Source organism: Bos indicus, chromosome 11 (assembly GCF_029378745.1).
Source record: "Bos indicus isolate NIAB-ARS_2022 breed Sahiwal x Tharparkar chromosome 11, NIAB-ARS_B.indTharparkar_mat_pri_1.0, whole genome shotgun sequence".
Lineage (NCBI taxonomy): Eukaryota > Metazoa > Chordata > Mammalia > Artiodactyla > Bovidae > Bos > Bos indicus.
In genome coordinates, this window is record NC_091770.1 from 56,993,537 (window position 1) to 56,999,071 (window position 5,535).

The 5,535-nt window shown below is 40.5% G+C and overlaps 1 pseudogene; it reads left to right on the forward strand.

The window, feature by feature from the left end:
- The first annotated feature begins 4,151 nt into the window (after positions 1-4,151).
- Positions 4,152-4,878, forward strand: LOC109565768 (ribonuclease H2 subunit B pseudogene; annotated as a pseudogene).
- Positions 4,879-5,535: the final 657 nt, after the last annotated feature.

Sequence of the window (5,535 nt, forward strand, 5' to 3'; positions counted from 1 at the left end):
ACACGACTGAGAGACTGAACTGTACTGATTATCAGTCAGTCAATTAGTTCAGTCACTCAGTCCTGTCTGACTCTTTGGGGCCCCATGAACCGCAGTATGCCAGGCCTCCCTGTCCATCACCGTATGCCAGAGCCTACCCACATGTATGTCCATGGAGTCTGTGATGCCATCCAACCATCTCATCCTCTGTCATTCCCTTCTCCTCATGCCCTCAATCTTTCACAACATCAGGGTCTTTTCAAATGAGTCAGCTCTTCACATCAGGTGGCCAAAGTATTGGAGTTTCAGCTTCAACATCAGTCCTACCAATGAACTCGCAGGACTGATCTCCTTTAGGATGGACTGGTTGGATCTCCTTGCAGTCCAAGGGACTCTCAAGAGTCTTCTCCAACACCTAGTCAAAGCATCAGTTCTTTGGCACTCAGCTTTCTTTATAGTCCTACTCTCACATCCATACATGACTACTGGAAAAACCGTAGACTTGACTAGATGGATCTTTGTTAACAAAGTAATGTTTCTGCTTTTTAATATGCTGTCTAGATTGGTCATAACTTTCCTTCCATGGAGTGTCTTTTAATTTCATGGCTGCAGTCACCATCTGCAGTGATTTTGGAGCCCCCCAAAAATAAAGTCAGCCACTGTTTCCCCATCTATTTGCCATGAAGTGATGGGACTTGATGCCATGATCTTAGTTTTCTGAATGTTGAGCTTTAAGTCAACTTGTTACTCTCCTCTTTCACTTTCATCAACAGGCTCTTTAGTTCTTCTTTATGTTCTGCCATAAGGGTGGTGTCATCTGCATATCTGAGGTTATTGATATTTCTTCCAGCAATCTTGATTCTAGCTTGTGCTTCCTCCAATCCAATGTTTCTCTTGATATATTCTGCTTATAAGTTAAACAAGCAAGCTGATAATATACAGCCTTGATGTACTTCTTTTCCTATTTGGAACCAGTCTGTTGTTCATGTCCAGTCCTAACTGTGGCTTCCTGACCTGCATACAGGTTTCTCAAGAGTCATGTCAGGTGGTCTAGTGTTCCTATCTCTTTCAGAATTTTCCACAGTTTATTGTGATCCACACAGTCAAAGGTTTTGTCATAGTTAATAAAACAGAAATAGATGTTTTTCTGGAACTCTCTTGCTTTTTCCATGATCCAGCAGATGTTGACAATTTGATCTCTGCATTTTGTTTCTCTGCCTTTTCTAAAACCAACCTGAACATCTGGAAGTTCACAGTTCACGTATTGCTGAAGCCTGGCTTGGAGAATTTTGAGCATTAATTTACTAGCGTGTGAGATGAGTGTAATTGTGTGGTAGTTTGAGCATTCTTTGGCATTGCCTTTCTTTGGGATTGGAATGAAAACTGACCTTTTCCAGTCCTGTGGCCACTGCTGAATATCCAACATCAGATCAGATCAGATCAGTTGCTCAGTCGTGTCCGACTCTTTGCGACCCCATGAATCGCAGCATGCCAGGCCTCCCTGTCCATCACCAACTCCCAGAGTTCCCCCAGACTCACTTCTCTCGAGTCAGTGATGCCATCCAGCCATCTTATCCTCTGTCGTCCCCTTCTCCTCCTGCCCCCAATCGCTCCCAGCATCAGAGTCTTTTCCAATGAGTCAACTCTTCGCATGAGGTGGCCAAAGTACTGGAGTTTCAGCTTTAGCATCATTTCTTCCAAAGAAAGTCCAGGGCTGATCTCCTTCAGAATGGACTGGTTGGATCTCCTTGCAGTCCAAGGGACTCTCAAGAGTCTTCTCCAACACCACAGTTCAAAAGCATCAATTCTTCGGCGCTCAGCCTTCTTCACAGTCCAACTCTCACATCCATACATGACCACAGGAAAAACCATAGCCTTGACTAGAGGAACCTTTGTTGGCAAAGTAATGTCTCTGCTTTTCAATATGCTATCTAGGTTGGTCATAACTTTCCTTCCAAGGAGTAAGCGTCTTCTAATTTCATGGCTGCAGTCACCATCTGCAGTGATTTTGGAGCCCAGAAAAATAAAGTCTGACACTGTTTCCACTGTTTCCCCATCTATTTCCCATGAAGTGGTGGGACCGGATGCCATGATCTTCGTTTTCTGAATGTTGAGGTTTAAGCCAACTTTTTCACTCTCCATTTTCACTTTCATCAAGAGGCTTTTTAGTTCCTCTTCCCTTTCTGCCATAAGGGTGGTGTCATCTGCATAGCTGAGGTTATTGATATTTCTCCTGGCAATCTTGATTCCAGCTTGTGTTTCTTCCAGTCCAGCATTTCTCATGATGTACTCTGCACATAAGTTAAATAAACAGGGTGACAATATACAGCCTTGACGAACTCCTTTTCCTACTTGGAACCAGTCTGTTGTTCCATGTCCAGTTCTAACTGTTGCTTCCTGACCTGCATACAGGTTTCTCAAGAGGCAGATCAGGTGGTCTGGTATTCCCATCTCTTTCAGAATTTTCCACAGTTTATTGTGATCCACACAGTCAAAGGCTTTGGCATAATCAAGAAAGCAGAAATAGATGGTTTTCTGGAACTCTCTTGCTTTTTCTATGATCCAGCGGATGTTGGCAATTTGATCTCTCGTTCTTCTGCCTTTTCTAAAACCAGCTTGAACATCAGGAAGTTCACGGTTCACATATTGCTGAATCCTGGCTTGGAGAATTTTGAGCATTACTTTACTAGCGTGTTAGATGAGTGCAACTGTGTGGTAGTTTGAGCATTCTTTGAATGTCCAACATAGTATGATATAAAGAATTATCTAAAATATACCATACTTTTTGAGAATAAAAAGATGGGCAAAGACATATTGACACATGTACATAATAAAGATAAAGACACAGTGGTCAGATCTAAATATTAAACAAGGGAATTCTGCTCAAAGTTTTAAATAAAGGATTTTTTTAACACTAAAATGTATTATTTACAATGAACATGTCAATGATCATCTTTTTGTTCACTTTTTTATAAAATAATAAGAGCATTGATTAAAAATGGAGGAATCCACACTTACAGGAAACATAAATCTAAATATTTTAAGAGGAAATTTTAGAGAAGGCTGTATTGCTAAAATGAACACACTAACCAAACTACAGATTCAATGCAGTCTCTATCCAAATTCCAATGGCATTTTTTACAGAAATAGGAAAAAAATCCTAAAATTATTATAGAATTACAAAAACTCCAAATAGTCCAAACAATCTTAAGAAAGAATCACAAAGCTGCAGGTATCACACTTAACTTCAAAATATGTCAACATTACAAAGTTGCAGTAGTTAAAGCTGTAGCGTTCTTGCTCAAAGATATACAGTCCAATACAATAAAGAACCCAGAAATAAACCCATGTGTATAAAGACTTCCTGTAGTTATGATGCGTTCATCTCCTGGCAAACTCATTGTAAGTTGAAAATATTCTAAATTAAACATGCAATTCTTGCAGCTAACCTACCAATCAGGATCAGCGTAACTTAGCTTACCTTAAACATGCTCAGAATACTTAGATTATATTTGGGCAAAGTCATCTAACACAAAGATTATTTTATAATAAAGTATCTAATGTCTTGTAAATAATTCATTAAAACTGTACTGATAGTGACAAACAATGATTATATGGGTACAGAACAGTTGTAAGTGTTTAGATTATTTCCCCTTGCAACTGCTTAGCTCCCTAGTTGCTGTGGCTTGCTGTCACTGTACTGAATATCTCTATCCTTGGGAAAAATCAAAATTCAAAGTACATTTTCTATTGAATGTATATTACTTTCCCTTCGTTGTTAAGTTGAAGAATTGTAAGTTGAACCACTGTAAATCAGTGGTTGTCTGTACGGCCAAGTGATCCTTACTAAGGGTGCCAGAAATATACAATGGTGAAAGAAGTCTGTTCAATGAAGTGTTGGGAAACTTTATTTACATACCTACACAAAGAATAAAATTGTATCTTTTTATTACATCATTCAAAAAAGTAAAAATCTAGTGGGCCGACGGCCTGGGCCTGGCGCTCAATTTAAACACTGAAAGCCTGGCCGCTGTGGACTCCGGAAATGAAACGACATTCGCCTGGCAGGCCGTGCTGCTGGCAGCGCCGCGCGCCGCGCTTCCCGACCCTTCTGCCTGCACTTGCCAACCGCGCTCCGAGGACTGAGGGCCGCCGAGAGACAGATGAGCGGCATGGTGGGCGGCGCGGACGGCAGGGACGGGGCTCGTGCCTGGCAGCACGTGTTCCTGCTCCTGGAATATTTAAAGGATGCGTCAAAGAAGATGAAAAGTGGGCTTGTGTTTATAAAACTGGCTAACCCACGTTCAGGGAAAGGAGCCATTTACTTGTTGAATATGTGTCTACCGCAGCTGTTTGAAATAAAAATTTTCAAGGAAAAAAAAATTATTGGTTTATAAATGAATCAGTTCAAGCAAGAGGTCTTCTTCACTTTGCCACACCTATGGACTCTCTGTTTCTACTTCTCCACTACCTTATAATGGCCAGTAAAGAGGGGAAGTTTCAGCCCCTGGATCAAGTTGTGATGGATGACGTGTTCCCGGATTGCAACTTGTTGCTGAAACTTCCTGAACTTGAGAAGTTATAGACACGTGACAGAGGAGAAAGAAATAGACAAGAAGAAATACTACAAGAACAGCAAAGAGAAGACATTAAAATGATTAGGAAAAAAAAGGTTAATGAGAAAATGGCAGCATTAAAAACCAATAAGGTAAATGTCAGTGCCAGGGTACAGTCTATTGCGTTTTTCTCTAGTGACCAGGTTTCCAGTGACAAGGACGAGTATTATGTCCATTATGCCCATGGTCTGATATCTGATCCATCCCTAAACAATAAAGTGATAACTTATCTAAATATTTAAAGCTTCCAGAACCTCCAGCTTCAGTGCCAAACCCTCCATAGAAGAAAACAAAGTTATCAGATAAGCCTGTAGAAGCGAAAGAAGATTACACTGTTTAATTGTAAAGATTTCAGGACTGTGAAGAAAAATAGTAAATTGACCACGACTCAGAAGGCTTTTGGAGAAGGAAATGGGAACCCACTCCAGTGTTTTTCCCTGGAGAATCCCAGGGACAGAGAGCCTAGTGGGCTGCCATCTATGGGGTCGCACAGAGTCGGACACGACTGAAGCGACTTAGCAGCAGCAGCAGCAGAAGGCTTTGGCTAAAGTTAACAAGTGTGGAATGAAAAGTATTGATTCCTTTTTTGGTGCAAAACATGTTAAAAAAAAAATGGGAATGATTTGGACCTTTGAAAGTGAAATTGAGCGAAAATATCTGCTTTCTTCATGTCCCACTTTCATCCTTGCCACCCTACTTCCGAACCCATAATTATCACTTTTTGAAAAAAGGTAGGATGAGAGCAATTTTCAGATTCACTGGAACATTTCTTTGGGTTTGAATTTTGTGTTCCCTGAACAACATATGGGAAAGTAATTGTGAAACATCATGGCTTATAGCCTTTGGAGTTTTTTATTTGACATCACGAAAAATAATCAAGTGAATAGAATTAACCTTTAGCATCAGAAATTCCTCAATAAACTGACATAACCAAAAAAAG